Genomic DNA, 16,957 nt, shown 5'->3' on the forward strand with positions numbered 1-16,957 from the left:
TTGATGGAGGTGGTGTGTCACTGAGGGCTGGCTTTGAGATTTCAAAATCCCATATCATTCCTTGTGCCTGTAGATTAGGATATAAATTCTCAGCTGCTGCTCCAGCATCATGCCTACATGCTGCTGCCATAACGGTGTAGACTCGCCACTAAAACTGTAAGCCCCTAGCAGACTGTACTTCTGCAGGTTGCCTTGATCGTGGTGTCTTACCATAGCAATTGAAAGACAATTAAGACACTCTCTCTTCCAGAAGCCATCAGTTGTCCATACATATTACTTACAAATATTCTGAACTAGCACGTCCTTTGATATTTTAGGATAGCCATTCCTACTAAGGTGTGTCAGTATAGTTTTGACTTGTGTTTGCCTGGTGGTTAAGGGTGCTACCAATTTTTCATACGTTCACTGGCCATTTGTGCTTCTCCTGAGACACTTTCATTCATTTGCCTATCTGTCCATTTGTTTGCTTGTTCACTGTATTGAGCAAAACAATCCAGATAAGTATCATATGTATTCTCTCAAACATGAATCATAAATTATATATATATATATATATATATATATATATATATATATATATATAAGGTGATGTGATGTATGCTTCTGTGTGTGTATGCACATAGTGAGAATAGAACTGACTCTACGTGGGGAAGGAGAAGGGACTAGCAAAAGGAAGGAGGGAGGGGGATAGATACAGTCAAGGTACTTGGAACACTTCAGTAGATTGTCTTTATGACTTACTGCTACACCTGTCACAACTACACTCATCACTACACCATCACTATCATCACTTCATCCATCCACGGGAACATTTGTGGGGTATTATATTGATTATGAATATATATGATATAAGAGGACTCAGCCTACCATGGATGACATCATTGGTTCTAGTTTGACACCCATTACTATAATAGACGCCATGACTAAGAGCAACATAGAGAAGGAATGGTTTATTTCATCTTACAATTGACGAGTCACACTCCATCATTGAGGAAAGGCCGGACAGGAACTCAAGCAGGAACCTAGAGGCAGGAAATAAAGCAGAGGACATGGAGAGACACTGTTTACTAGCCTGCTCCTCATGGCTTCCTCAGCCTACTTTTTAATACCTTCCAGGACCTCTGCCTGGGGTGCTACCACTTACAGTGAACTGTCCCTTCCCTACAGGCCAATCAGATGGAGGCAAGTTCTCAGTTGAGGTTCTCTCTTCTCAGATGACCTTAGCTTGTATCAAATTAACAAAAAATAAAAAATTAACCCATAAATCATTATTTGGGCAGGAGATCATGGGCTGTATAAGCAAGCTAGCTAATCATAAGGCTATGAACAAACCAGCAAGCAACATTCTTCCATGGTTTCTGCTCCAAGTTCCTTCTTGAGTTCCTGCCCTGGACTCACTAAGTGATGGGCCGTGACTTGGGAGTGTATGCTTAAATGAACCCTTTCCTCCCTAAGATGCTTTTTCCGAGTGTTTTTATCATCCTGACAGAGAGTAACCTGGAACAGAGCCCTTCTTCATCTATGGGCTTCTGCAATTATTTTGTGGATTCTAAATGTAATTACCCACAGTGTAAAGGAAGTTGAATTTTCAAGTTAAGTTCACACACACACACACACACACACACACACAAACACTTTTCAAATTTCAAAATTGATTATACATAGTAACCTCTGGATCAAAGGACAAAGAATTTGAGGTGAGTACTGAGCTCCGAAGGTTTAGTGGGACCTTGGCACTTGGTGAGATAAACCTATGCCCACTACTTCTGAATTAGCAGCAGAACTTTCAGGAACAATCTTTCCAGTTCCTGGTTTTTTTTAATAAAAAGCACATTTGATTTAAGTCTTCATGTTTGTTCTTACACTCCAAATGGCTTTACATCACAGAGAGCCCGTCTGTTCCTTCCATTGTGGAAGCATTAACCTAAAGAAAATAGATGTTTGGAGCCATAGAAGAGATGCTTGCAGTATACTTTCCTCGGCCTGGGTACCCTACCCATACTGTTGTCATGAGCCAACTATAGTTCTCTCTCTAAGGCTCAATACAAACGTGTTGCCCTCTGTGAGGTTGTCTATAAGCATTCTAGGCAGAATTAATCATATGCAGTTTTATGGTTCCAAAGACCTCTGGCCTTGATCGTGAACAAACTGCTTCTCCTCTGTGACCATGTAGCTTTGTAACCATGCATTTGTTCTGCAGATGCTAACTGTCCAATCTTGTTAAAAGTTTGTATTTATTGTTGGTATCAAGATCATTTCTGAACCGGGTGACATCACACCTAGGCAACAGGGCAACTGGCCCACCTGTTGCTTAGACAACAGTCGCCATATTCCCAGAATCTACTTGGCTCATCTCCCACCTTTACCTGAGGATACATCACTATCCATATAAAAGGAAGACCCCTCTTATCTCTCTCCATCTCTCTCTTCCCCACCCCCTTTCTCTTTCACCTCCACCTGACAATAAACCTCACATGGAACTGTTTGACCTGGTATGGTCTGGCTGGAACCTCTTGACAAATACATTTATAACCAGACTGTGGCTTTCCTGCAGTTTTGTTTCTCCCAGCAAACAAAAACCATCTTACAAAGTAGATGCTCCAAGGGCATTTTCTAAATTGCAATAGGTTTCTTTGCATTCAAGAACCAGAAATGTGCTAGGGCCAGCATTAGAACTCAGACCTGCTTTGTAGCAGAGTGATGTTTCATGTCACAAAAAAAAAAAATGAGCCCAACTACATAGTTGGCTAAATGTTCAGCAGCTAACACTGTTTCCCTTTCATCAGTTAATGGGTTACATGGATGGCCAAAGCACCAACCTCTGGAAGCCTCTGTAGAGTTACACACAGTGACTACTCCTCTGAATGCACAAGATTGCATATGGCAGGCTCAGTCAGCTCTATGCACCATTGATGATTAGGGTTGATGGCCATCTTGACAAAGACCTGAGATCACCTAAGAGACTAGCTTCCTAGCACAGCAGTGAGGGTAGTAGAGGCTACGTTAGACTCTGAGCATGCCTATGGGGTATTATTTTGAGTAGGTAATTAAAGCAGAAAGGCTTAGCCTAAGGTAGGGAGGGAGCAATCCCTAAACTCACACCCTGGATGATAGTCTGACGCTAAGGAGCATAACCTTACTGTTCTCTTCTTCCTGAGAGAGGGCACATGCGACCAGCTGCTTCACACTCCTGCTGCCTTTATTTTCCCTTCATTATAGACTTTGGACTATGAGCCAAGATAATGCCCTTTCTTCTTTAAGTTGCATTTTTTTTTCAAGGTATTTTATCAGAGCAACAAGAAAAGTAACTAGGACAGGACTCTCACTAATAGATGCCAAGAAATACTAACAGATAACATCAGGTACCATCAGATACCATCACACACAAATGGATACTACAAGATACCAACAGATATCATGAAACACCTGTAAGGTTCCACAAGATACCATCCCGAGTTTTCACTCAAGGCCACACTGTTGCCTAATGAAAGAGCTCACCCCAAAGCTGCCCTTTTACTGCCTTCTCTGTGAAGGTTTGTCCTGGCTGCAATCCCAGGACCAGCAGCAGTTTGCAGAGTTTTCAAGATAATTCACTATCTATACCACAGTGACCAACACAGTTCTTTACTACAGAGCTGCCTAGTCTGCTGGCCGTGGAGAATAAGATTCAGAACATGGTGTTTGTCCACCTGAAGGCTCACCTCAGAACTCTGCTCTGCAGACACTGCTCTGTCAGGTTCCAACAGAGTGCTCTGGGGGGGGGGGGGGGAGTGTCACTGCATTGAAGGTGTCCTGTTGTAAAGTTAATTTCCAGCAGTGAGTCTACAGCTTCATGCTAGAGCAAAGATCTGGACAAAGCCAAATTTCCAGAAGCCACCAAGGGCTCCAGGTACTGCTGTTCAGCATTCCCAGCGGTGTCTTATGAAAACACGCAGCAGCTTAGCAGGGCACTTAGTTTGTAAAGAGGCTTGTCTCTGCAGCCTATGTCTGCAATAAAGAAAAAAAAAGCATTCAACATCTCAGGATTACAAGAGCAACAATTAAGGCTGGGCCTGAAAGCTGACCTCCTCCTCAGAGGCCATGTGCTCTTGCTTGGGCTGAAGAAAACTATGTCAGACTTAGGTGCTGGTTTTTACATAAGCCCCAATCTCCCTTTAGCAAACAAAAGCTAAAGAAAAATCCCAGGGCCTCCCTGGACTGGGGAAGAACACAAACAGGGAGGTGGGGGAAGGGCACATGATGAAAGCGGGGAGGGAGGGAGGGACCCACCCCTCACTCCTCAGCCTAGATCCCTCCAACCCCTTTCAGGCTGAAAAGGAAAACATGAAGCTTTACCACACAATCCCTTCGGTCAACTTAGCCAGGATGGCACTTTGGGGACTCCTTTCACACAGTCCTGTGAGAGGCCTAACTTGAAAGTGTTCTTTAATGTCTTGAAAGCAGAAAGCAAATTGGAGAAATAGTTGCAGACACTTTGATGGGCCTGGGAGCTGCTCTGGCCTCTCAGGACAAGGTGCAGTCATAGGAAGAAAAGCCTTTTGTGGCTAAGCGGCCTCTCTAAGCCAATGCTTGCCATCCACATGTCAGATCACAGGGGAAATGGAAACTCATGGAAGACTTGTCGCCTTCTAGAGCTGGTTTGTTTTTGACTGCCCACAGCAATTAACAGGAAGGGGGAAGGCCTCCTTCATCTGTCTAACCAGAGAAAAACAACAACGAATAATCCCACCATTGATAAAACCCACGCTTTAGAATGGCTTCCTCTTGTCACTAGCCTAGTGTGCTTTATGTGTTCTTAAACTAAGAATGGCCAGAATAAGGAATAGAAATGTGAATGCCCTCACAGTCACAGAAGTAAGCGAAGGAGCAGGTTTCTGAGACACTAAGCCAAACAGAGCTGCATGACGTCCTTCATCTCACAAGGCATGACTCACGCCTCTGAAGAGACACATGGAGGCAGAGTGGAGTCATCTCCTGGCTCCTCCCACAGGCAGCAATTTTCACTGGCCAGTTTCTACTCCCAGCACAAAGGAGGAGACAGTACTTCTATCAGCCACGATCTTCTGTCTTCTGAGCTTTAAATCCTTGATGACCTCCCATTGCCAGGGCCCAGATGTTCCTGCTCTATGTGGTAGGCAGCTATGCCAGCCTGTGGCATGGGTGCAAACTTTAGTCTCTGGAAAGGCCATTACTAAGCCTTATCGTTGGGCCATCCAGGGCTCTGCATTATCACTGAGATTGGTTCACTAGACAGCAATATCCTGACCTTACCTTGATACTAATATCCTTGGTTGCAGATATCCAGCTTAACCCCTGAGCCCTAATGGTCACCAGAGCTCTGAATATCCCCTCACTCTCTTCAGTGCCAGGAAACTCTCTGCCATCCAGTAAGCTGCTTGGAAAGTCCAGAGGCTTTCAGCCTAGGCACATCTCTCAGGAAACTGACATTTGTCCTGAAGTGTGAGCAGGCTCCATGAGTTCTTTCCCAAGGAAGCCCTTGGCCATCTTTGAGTCTGCAAGAACATGCAGCGGGAACTCTACGCAGACATACAAACTGTCTTCATTTCTGCAAGATGGCTACTCTGTACTCAGAAATCCTCAAGAGCATCCAGCATGACTGCCTGTCATAGAGAGCCCTGAGGAAGGTTATGTAGCCTTTCCCTTTGCCTGAAGTGATGAAATGAAGGTCGCAGGTAGTCAGGGCACGTGCCAAGCAGCTGATGGATGCTGACCACTCCCCCCTACACCAGAATGTGACCTGCTCAGAGCCTTTTCTCTTTACAGCCACACTCAGTCACTATAACCTGAGCCCTCCATGACTTAAAGAGAAAACCTATAGCCTTTAGGGCCATCATCTTTAACCCTACAAAGGGCAACATCCAGTGGGCCTTTCACCAATAAAAGGAGAAAGGTGAACTTTTCTATGTTCATATCAGACCATAATTTTGAAGTGTGACTTCTCCACAACTGACAGGATGGTTTATTTAATGGCAGTGATTCTGCAGCCATTGGCTGATGGAGGCATTCCTCAGTGGGAAGGCAAGCCTCCTGCACACCCTTGGATCACACTGATTTGGGTCAAATGCAGCAGAGATGAGCTCTGACATGCACAGCTTCAAGCTAGGGGCTTCTTTTGGGGGGTGGGTGGGGTGGGGGATGGAAAGCCATTGATTCTGAATCTCACAACTTTCTTCTTTATCACATGGTGGCCCATGTTCTTTTTGGCATTCACGAAAATATGGTAGGCCTCAGTTCATCAAATTGAATTTTGATGGCTTAGTTATTTTGGTTATTTTCTATCTCTATTAAGTAGACATTTGTTTGCATCTCCCTAGGAGTAGTGTCACACAACAGGGAGATGTCCAGAAGATTGGGTTGTCACCACAAGCTGAGAACAGGTGCCATATATCTGCACCCAGAGCAGCTGCAGACAGAAAGGGTCCTGGGAGGGCATCATGGCTTTACAGTAGATGTGCTCAGTCTATGAAGCATGCAAGGCAAGCATTGTGAGCCAGGGCTCTCAGACCAGCCTGGTATTTAGTATCTTGTGGCTGGAAGCCATAGAGCAGGGAGACTCACCCTGTTGTGCTCTCTGTAGCTCTGAGAGTCTCTAGTCATGTGTATCCTTGGTTGATTGTGCCCTGACTCTGTCTACACAAAATAACAGACCCATGGATTATCTGGCCTCTTCTAGACTACAGCAGCCACAGTCTGGAAGCACAGATCCAAGCTTCAGTAGCTCCAACGCTGTCTCTGTGTGGTAACAGCAATCATATTTATTCAGAGCCTAGTTGCATGTTGACAGTTTTTACTCATGAATTACAGGGCGACAGATACCACTCAGAACCCTGTGATTTAGTATTCTCAAAGTATCTCAAGTTACATGTCATACTGTATACATTGTCACTGCAGCCACTGGGACCAAACAATGCTGTGTCTACCCCTCTATTAAGCGCGTGACCATAACCTGGCATGCAGAATGTCCACAGAAACAAGTGTCCCTATTGCTGGCCAAACCTACATGGCCTTTTGTCTCCTGAGGCAGAGTGGCAGGCAAGCATTGCTGTCAAGGAGGGAGATGGCACAGTGCCTATCAGTACTGCAGCCCTCTGCTTTCTCATCAACTCAGGTCCCAAGGAGCCCAAGTCTTTCTTTTCCATTTTATTCCTTTGTTCTCACTAAATTGCAACTGGTGGGCATTATTTTAGATGTCATGAAAACTTTGGTTTAAAGAGAAGCATCATGCAATCCATCCTTGGATTTTCTGCTGATTTTCTAGCAGAGTCTTGCCTGTCTTCATCTTTCCTGGTAGGCCCCTTCTTCCAACTCACTATTTAGTAATGATCTCCTTCAACCACAACCTATAACCTATAACCTACAGCCTATAAACTATAACCTATAACCACAGGGTCATACTGTGTCTTCCATACTTTTCATCTACATTGAAAGCAGCCCATTGCTTCTTTGAGATGTTCAACACAGCCTGTCTTAAATACCCACTCATAGAGCAGTGGATGAGTGTTGACCTTGGATCTGCTGAGGCAGTTCAGGATGTGCCCTGGGCAAAAGAGATATATAAAAATGTACTTGCTTTCTGTACTGATGTACACCAAGGTAGCAGTGTCGGGGGCAATGAATTTGGGTCAGGTCAAATGCAGTATCAAAGCAATTTTTATTTTTACAGGAAACTGTTTCTAGTACCTGCTATGAAATTTAAAGCTGCAGGAGTGCTCATGCTTCACACCAGCCTTCGACCCAAATCATCATCTCTATGGTGAGAAAGAGAATGCCTGGGTCTTGGCAAAGAATGAGGCACCAGCTGACAAGCCTGTGGGAAAACTACCTGAGGCACTAGTTCTGGGGACAGTGGTCTCACGGATGGACTACGTCTCCCAAGTGCTAATGCTGTTCTCAGTGTCCCTCTGGAAACCCAGAGGTGAGCATTATCAGGCCCAGGTTTGAGGTGGAGGTCAGGGAGCCCCAGCCAAGTCAGTGAGGACATGGCAGGTGGCTGGGGCAGGATCTGAAGGCAAAGCTGAACTCGGAAGAATCTATAGATATCTGATCATGTGGTCTGAGTAGTAGGTTTAACCATGGATCTTTTCATGGAGGCTAACAATCACTGTCAAAACACACACTGCATGTCTTGGCAGTTATGGAACTCAAGCTCTGATTATACTCACTGACATAAGTGGTAATTCCAGACTTATTATTTCAGGAGCCTTGATACATATGACAAAATCATTTTTCCAAGAAATTTATACCAGTCAGAGTACTGATTTTGTTACCACTGACATCTTTATGTTGTTGTTTTGATAGTTTAATAGGCCGAAAGTGTTACTGTAGTACTTTTCTTGGTAAAATTAATGTTATGCTTAGTAGTTTCTGCACATAACTCATGTATGCACTTTGTAATGTGTAACCCTGATTCTTGCTGATGCAAACAGTATTATTTGTGTGTGTGTGTGTGTGTGTGTGTGTGTGTGTGTGTGCACATGTGCATGCATGTGTGTGAGTGCACACATGTGTGACTGTATGTGTATGTCTATGCATGTTAGGGTGGACATGTGTGGGCTATGCATATGTATATGCATGTTTGTGCATGTGGATATCTGAGGACAACCTCAGACACCATCTGTCTCTTTGCTTTTTTATGAGATGGTCTCTTAGTGACCTATACCTCACCAAGTAGGTTGGACTGGTCAGCAAGGCCTTCATAGCCATCTATCTCCACATGCCAGTGTTGGGATCTGAGCCACCACACCCAGCCCATGCACACAGGTTGTGGGGATCAAACACAGCAAGTACTTTACAGACTGATCCATCTCCCTAGTCCAATAACATTATCCTGACCTCAGTTTCCAATTACTTCTTGCCAGCATGCACAAATTGGATGCTCTTATAGCCAGCCCACTTGCTAAATGTTATAAATTCTAATGCATTTTTAGAAATTCTTTTATGCTTTCTACATTGGTGATCATGTTAATATAAAAAGCTGACTTATGCTTTATATCGTATATGAGTGAGTCATTAATTTTATATATTTCAATTATAAGCTCAATGTTGAGTAGAAAGCAAGCCCTTGCATTTGTCTGGCTCTAAGAGAGTAAGCATATATACTTGTCAGCTCAGGTTTTCTCCCTGGGCCCTTTTCCAGACTTAAGGTCTCTCGATGATACCTTCATCTAATTTTAGATCTATTATCCATGCCCATTATCATCATTATCAGTCAAAACTTTATTGGCAGTTCTATTCAAGTCAATAAAAATAAAAATAGTGGCAATCTTAACAGAAAATTCTGTTAGATCAGGAAAGAAACAAGGGCCTTTCTGGAGAAAGATAAGTGGCCAGAGTTCACAGAACACCCACCTTATTGCCTCCAGTACCAGCTCACAGTAAGGTGATATGATTGTGTCTGTCTGCTAGGCAGAGGAGATAGGTCTTCTCTCTACAACGGCGCTCCTGCAAACATATGGAAAGTTCTAAAACCCACCACAGTTCCAGTGAGAAATGAAGCACGCATTAAACCCTCAAAGTGGAAAATCCAGGAAGGGTAAGTGTTCTCATCTGCCCAAGGAGAGCAAGGTCATGACAGAGAGCAGAGTAGCTATAGTAAGCAGACCAAACTAACTTCCAAAGCAAAGGCTAAAATGGCAATAAATAAATAAATAAATAAATAAATAAATAGATTGTGCTGAGGCTCCAGGGAGTTGGTCCCAACAGCAGATGCAGGAGAAAACTGGCCATTAAGAGATGTGAGCATCGTGAACTGGAAGAAGCAAAAAAAGAGAGGGCTGAGTGACAGTTCTAAGTTGATGTTGTTCTGAAGACAACAAAACCATGAGATCAAGTCACTGCAATAACAATAATATTTCATGATGTTAAGCAAATGTGGAAACATAACTGTTACTGCTCTCAACTTTTGGAAAAGAAACAGAGCCAAGAGAATAAAGAAAAGCTAAATCAATGAGTAGACAGCCACAGAACTTCATCAAAGTTAACTGCTGCTCCTCAAAGGACACTATTAAGGAAAATAAAAAGGCTAGCAACCAACTGGGAAAAGATTCTTGGACAACACAGATCTGATGGAAGCTTGGGCCAAAATCTATAAAGAACTCTTAGAATATAATAAGAGTTAAACTATGATTTTTTTAAGAGAAGGGATAGGCAAAGTATTGGAACACAGGCTTCACAAGAGATAATACAGGTGGCAAGTGATCCATGCGGAAGTGCTCACTGCCATCCCCATTTAGAGACTGCAGCTCACCCACACCAAGACACCACTTTCTACCCACTGCCAATGTGTGGAATGCTAGTGCATACAGCTCACGAGAAGGAAAATGGTGCCTCTGTTTTAGAAATGAGCTTATATCTTTTCATGTCGAATTAAACACACATCATATAATCTCACTCCAGGCATTACCCCAAGATAAATAAATGCAAATATCCCCATGGAGAGTCCCACATGGAAATTTAGATGGATATGGTTCATTAGTGTCTGTTGTCCCAATCAAGCAAGTGCCATCTTCAGAAATTTATTATAACTGCTTGCAAAAGATTGTCACAACTGGGTTCGTTGACTGCTGATGTTCCCTTTTTTTATTGAAGAAATGGGTATGGAGGGTCATGGGACTCTCACAGGTCTGTCGTAATTTCAAGGGACCTCTGGGTCTGGCAGGGATAGGGGACAGAATATATTGACTGGGCAGGAATAGGGGAAAGAGGCTCCATTTTGTCAGCCTAAGGGAAGCTATCATCCTTGTCAGATGCATACCCTCCAGTGTGGTCACTCCAGGGTCATCTATGTGCATGCTCACAAGCTTTCACCAATGCTCACAAGCTTTCACCAATGCTCTATAAGTAAGCCTAACAAACTCTTTGGTTCCCCAGGGTGAACTTTGGTGCAATAAAACTTTGTTTTGTCATTGGGACCTTAGTAGTGTGGATAGTACATACTGCCTAGTGACCCTTAAAGAGAAAATTCTTGCAGCAGTGTCCTAAACTAGAAAACAGCCCATATGCTCGCCAACTGAACAATTGATAAATAATTGCCAGGAGCTGGGCACAAAGCCTACCATGAGTGGTTGTTCTTAGAACCTAGAGAGAGATCTATCAAGGCAGGGTCAGAAGAGGAAATTTATTGCAAAAGGCATAAGTAATTTAGGGGCACAATGGGTGCATACTCCATATTTGCCATGGTCAGAGTGGTTACATGAGGCACTTGTCAAAGCTCCTATCACTATTCTCCTTAAGAGCTGCACATTACCCATCACTGCCCAGGAAACAGAAGGCCAGAGTTCAAACATAACCAAAGGGCTTTTAAATTTTACCTAATATTCTTCCTTATGAATTATATTAAAGGACAGATATACTGACAGTGTGGGAAACGTAGAAATGTCCTTCACCAGGGGCTAGGGAGACAGCTTAATTAATAAAAAGCACTGAGTGCTCTTCCAGCAGACCCAGGTTCAATTCCCAGCACCACATGGCAGCTCACAACCACCTGTAACTCCATTCCCAGGATATCTGCCCTCTTCTGGTCTATGTGGACACTACACGTCATACACATATAAACATACAAGCAAACATTCATACACATAAAAAAAAAATCCTCCCTTTCTTTGAGACAGGGTTTCTCTTTGTAGCACTGGCTGACCTAGAACTTGTTACACAGATCATTCTGACCTCAAGATCACTGCCTCTTTAGCACTGGCATTAATGGTATGTGCTACCATACTAAGCATAAAAATGAAATATTTGAAAACTAAACACTCCCTATGTAAGCTCTGGAAAACACAGGAAAAAAAATAAGAGCACAAAGATAAAAAAACAAAAAACAAAACCCTTGATGGAAGCAAGCCCAGTTGGAAAGAGAGGCCCATTGGACATGTAAACTTTATATGCCCCAGTACAGGGGAACGCCAGGCCAAAAAGTGGGAGTGGGTGGGTAGGGGAGTGGGGGGGCGAGGGTATGGAGGACTTTTGGGATAGCATTGGAAATGTAAATGAGGAAAATACCTAATAAAAATATTTAAAAATAAAAATAAATAAATAAATATTTTTAAAATAAAAAATAAAATAAAAGGAGAGACATGGGCCACTCACAGCAATGAGATTTGAGACCCCAGGGGAGCTCAGGAGGGCTCCGGGAACCATGTGAAGTTTTTGCTGTGAGTTCCAACAACTCCTCTTTGCAGGCATGGTATGAAATGTCATCAGAATGACATCAGCAAGGTGAGACCAGAACAGAAGCAGCTGTGTCTGCAACAGGGCTTTGTCATTCAAAGAACAAAGTCTAGTTCCAGCCTGAGGGTGCACCGTTTACTCTGCAGCCTCTCTGATCCTCTCATACATACTTCCACATTCATAAACCTCCATATTGACATAGTCACACACACTTACAGTCGCACACACAAACTCACACAATCATACTAATCTGTTCAGTCATACAGTATCATGCACACTCACATGGTCAGATAAATATTCTTACAGTCAGTCCCATCAAGTCACACAGTCTTTCACCTCCACACATATCCACATACACATAGTAATACTGACATAGTCACATTGACACAGTCACAGTCTCATACACTCATATGTCACACTTATAATCGCAGTCACATTGACAGGATCACCTGCACACTCACACACATACATGTTCCCATACATATGCACATGATCACATCAATGCACTTTCACAGTCACGCTGACAGGCACACCTCACACACTCATTCTCTCCTTAGCATCTCTTCCTCTTAACACACAAGACAGTTATCTGGATGACAACTGTTCTCCCTTCCAGACTGAATCACCATCTACTAAGGTTGGAGCAGGAAGCTACCTCCTGCTATGGGGGACAGATGAAAAGCTGTGGCTTTGCTCTGACTTTTGCTTCTGAAGGCCAGTAGTGGCCTTCACCCACAAGGTTACTTGTGCCTACTCCTCTCTGATGGAGTCATAGCCCACAGCTTCCAGCAAGCCTCACTCCACTATGATTCTACAGAGTGCTAGAGGCAGACATATGAAGGAACCGCCATTAGAACCCAACTGAATAACAACAAGGTCACTGGACCTTGGTAACAGGTAACAGGACCTCTCAGGAGCCTAATCCAAAGACAGAGTAGAGCTGGGTCTGCCTGGCCTCACTGGCAACTCTTTGGAACCCCATATGCAGTGCCTTTTCCCAGGGCATCTCTTACCAGCCTTGGCATGTCGTTTCACAGTGGTCAGACCAAAGGAAGCTCTCTGGGCAGAGAGCTCATTAACTCCATTCCTTGTGATCTCAGCCTTTCCAGGTGGCTAGCACAGGCAGACAGTAGGTAAACATGTGTGGGACAGATTACTGCAAAGATGTGCGGATGCCGGTGCTGTTGGTCCCTGAGTGGTGAGACTCATGGCTCCTGATGCTGGAGAGATGGGAAATCTGGACATGTGCCTTTAGTCTCCACTCTAACCTCAGAACAGGAGGAGTGGGGACAGTGTAGTCCCTTGCTCACTTCAGCAGTTGTGTCTAGAATCGATGCTGATCTCCCCTCCCCTCACCAGGACTAATAAATTGCATGTCAGGAGAACCAGGGAACGAAAAGATGGAGGCGTAGGCTGGGGGACTAGATGCTCTTCAGGAAGCAAGGTGGAAGACTGGACCCACTCTCCAAGCAACCACACCAGAAGGTTCTCAGTGGGAATGCTTCCCTTTCATCTAGGACTCAGTTGAACTCTGCAGCTGGGAGCCTTTGTCAGAACGTCTGCTGAGACCGGGGAGTGGGCGAGCCTCAGAAGAAACCACTTGAACCATCTCCCACCACACTGGGCATCTCCACCTCAAACGGTGTTAGCAAGCTTCATTAATTAACACTCCTAAAGTGCTTTGGGCTCCTCGGATGAAAGGGAGCTCTCCAAGTGCAACGTGTCATTACCATTAAAATGATATTTAGTATTGGCAGGCGGACCAGATGCTAAGCACAGATATGCCTTAGCCACAACAGAAGAAAGGTTTGTGAGGATGTTTCAGAGCACTGCTAACAGGCTCTCCTAAATTACCCCTCCCTCCCATAATGATGATTTGAAGAGAGATAGGATCTTAACCGCTGCAGAACCCAAGGGTATTTCCATGGTGCCTTTCAAGGACCCAGAGCCTGGTGCACAGCAGATTTCCAGTCTTGCCCTACCTTGCCTCACCTAGAATAGACTGTGTCTTAATGATAGCAAGGGAAACCAGGTTCCCCCAGACTGCATTTGGGGACAATTCCACATATTCACATGTCACTCTGGCTTCCACACTTGGCTGTGTGCTGCTATTTGAAGGTGACTCTAGAGAGCAAAGAACAACAAAGAGTTAAAAGTCTGGGTACAGCGAGTCGGCAGAAAAAAAAAATCCCTGGCTGCACAGTCAAAGGCCTGCGCCTCAAGCTGCCAGCCACATACAGAAAAGTGCCGGCGAGCAAGTCCCAACACGCATGTCTTTATTAAATCTTTCTTTTCAACACAGAAGTTAACTGTCTCCTGAAATATGTGGGGTGTTTAAACATGCCACAGCTGACAAAAAAGTAATTTTTAAAGTCTCAGCACACGGTTATCCATGGAAACAACATCCTGATATCCGTTTCTGCTCAGTGTGTAGTAAAGTGGTAAAGGCGGCCTTCGAGGCAGCCTGCCATGTCACCCCACATGGTCACCCTACATGTCCATACCATGTAGAAATTAGCCAGCCAATTTCTCCACCCAGGAAAGGACTGGGTAGAAAGTGACTTTACTATAGCAGCAGCTAGTCAGCAACACAACAGAGGTATAACCAGGGTTTGGTGGGCTTGACTTTAAGGGGAGCCCTTGCCTGTCTTTGATCCATTAATCAGAATGCCCAGGCTAGAGATCCTAACAAACAAGATGTAGAGTCAAGGCCAAAGGAAGCATCTAGTGAGGGTCTTCTTACTGCATCAACTCACAGGACAATGAGAGTCCAAAGGGCTTAGAGTAGAAGAGCTGGAAGATGAGGGCTGAGCCTATCTTTTCATCAGGGACTCATATTTGTGATGACAGCATCCATCCACTGTCAAGGGCAGAGTCAACATGGCCTGGTTCCCTTCTAAAGGTCGCACTTGTCAATGTCACTGTACGTGGCCTAAGGTTTCTAGCGTGTGGATTCCAGGGAAGGTGCTCAGAACACGGGTGCCCTCCTTTGCTGTGTTAAGAGCACAAATAAAGGGAACAGAGCTGGGACTAACTCAGCAGCAGCAGCAGCAGAAGTCATTTGTGCACATGTGTATAGCTCAAGGGCTGCACCACGATTGAGTGGCCTTGACCTTGGCCCTTGAGATCAGGTATATGCTCACTGACCCTCCCTGGGGAAACTTTGGGTTCCAAAGCCCCACATAGCCACATCAGGGTAGAGCTGTGAATAGGCTTACAGTGCTCCTTGGGTGTGTTATCACTGAGGTCTAGCCCCCACCACTGTTCCCACTAGAACACACCCAGTTTACCCAAGATCACCATCAGTCCTGATCATAAGTTACATGGTGGCAGGTAGGGGTTATTCTTTTTTTTTTTTTTTTCCTATAGAGACCATCACAACCAAGCTGCATGCTCTTCTTTTTCTAATTGTCAACACTAAACTTCTCACTGTTTGTGTAGACACAGAACTGGGTTTTGTGCTTAGGTTTACTTTCAAGTGGAAAATGAATGCAAGGGAAGTTAAGTAACCCTTAAATAGTCACAGCTAGAACAAGAATTCACAAAAGGTATTTAGGATTCAGTTGTCAGAACCTCCTTTGTAGGAATGAGGGCCTTGACTCAAAAGCCATGGTGGGTATGGGCTGCATGCTCAGTACTGGGGTCAAGCCAAGACCCAGGAGTTCAGCACAGAGTCTACCACGCCTAGATGGCAGCAAAGTTCCAAGCCGTGCCCTGGTAGAAGCAGCTTTCAGAAGTGAATGCTGGAACAAAACTTCTGGCATGTCCTTGTTTAACCAACAAAGTGAATATTGTCTGCTTTCTTGAATTAAAGCATCCAAAGAATATGGGAAAAGGATACAGAAGTAAATTTCCTTGGGACATGGAGTGCCCTCTGGGCTTGGCCATCAGTCCTCCCCAGTTTCCAGAAGATAAGAGTCTCAGAGTATCCATACTGAGGCCAGTGCTGCAAGGCAAGCATCCCAAGAAACATGATACCCGTGCTGCCCTGGATAGTCAGAGGTGGGACTTTTGTATCACAAGTTCTTAAATGGGACTTCACTCTAACGATGCAATCATCACTGAGTCATCAACAGAATGAGGAGATAATGGGGATGGTAATGGCACAGATGGCAACTCTTAGAAGATCTGTGGAAAATGTTTAAGGGTTAACATCTTTCAGATGGGTTACATTGCTTTTCTTTTCGCATTTAGATTTTTCTGTTGATTAAATATATTGATATACACATTATTAAAGGTAAGGTGCTGTATGAGTTCCAGAGACTTTGAGAGCAGGCAGGCAGCAAAGCTGCAGGCTAGTCAGAAGCAGGGTCTAGATCACTGCTTCTCAGCCTTCCTAATGCTGTCCCTTTAATATAGCTCCTCATGTTTTGGTGATCCCCAAGCATAGAATTATTTCATTGCTACTTTATTACTGTAATTTTGCTACTTTTGTGACTTGTAAACATCTGATATGCAACCTTCAAACAGATTGCAGCTTGCAGGCTGACAACCACTGGTCCAGACAGTTGCCTCCTCTCCCCCATCCTACCTGAGGCCTCTATGACATATCCCTCCCTAAGTGCATTGAAGTGGGAGATTTTTTTTTATTTATAGGAAGTATAGTATTAAGTGGAAAAATCTCGTATTCAGAGAATGGGAAAATATTTCTGTAGTCTAAGGATTAGACAGTAGAGCAAGTGCATTCAAGCTGCTCCCTCCTTAAGTGCTCTGATTCTCTGTTGTATTCATCCCAGGGCAGGCCAACAGACCGACAAGTCTTTGTCATCCC

The 16,957-nt window shown here is 44.2% G+C and overlaps 1 long non-coding RNA gene across 3 annotated transcripts in view; it reads right to left on the minus strand.

Annotated features, from left to right (window-relative positions):
- The window catches only part of Gm35688, a 114,347-nt gene that overhangs the window by 9,371 nt on the left and 88,019 nt on the right, over positions 1 to 16,957 (minus strand). For 2 of the 3 annotated variants that reach the window (XR_001784833.1, XR_389803.2), the window contains exons 1-2: positions 3,702 to 3,775; positions 965 to 1,022 (exon numbers count right to left, since the gene is read on the minus strand). This is a non-coding gene — a long non-coding RNA (predicted gene, 35688). Of the gene's footprint in view, positions 1 to 964; positions 1,023 to 3,701; positions 3,776 to 9,369; positions 9,463 to 16,957 lie in introns of those variants that run through there. The other variant, XR_880914.1, reaches the window with a different exon arrangement.

Source organism: Mus musculus, chromosome 5, assembly GCF_000001635.26.
Source record: "Mus musculus strain C57BL/6J chromosome 5, GRCm38.p6 C57BL/6J".
In the NCBI taxonomy this organism is placed as follows: domain Eukaryota; kingdom Metazoa; phylum Chordata; class Mammalia; order Rodentia; family Muridae; genus Mus; species Mus musculus.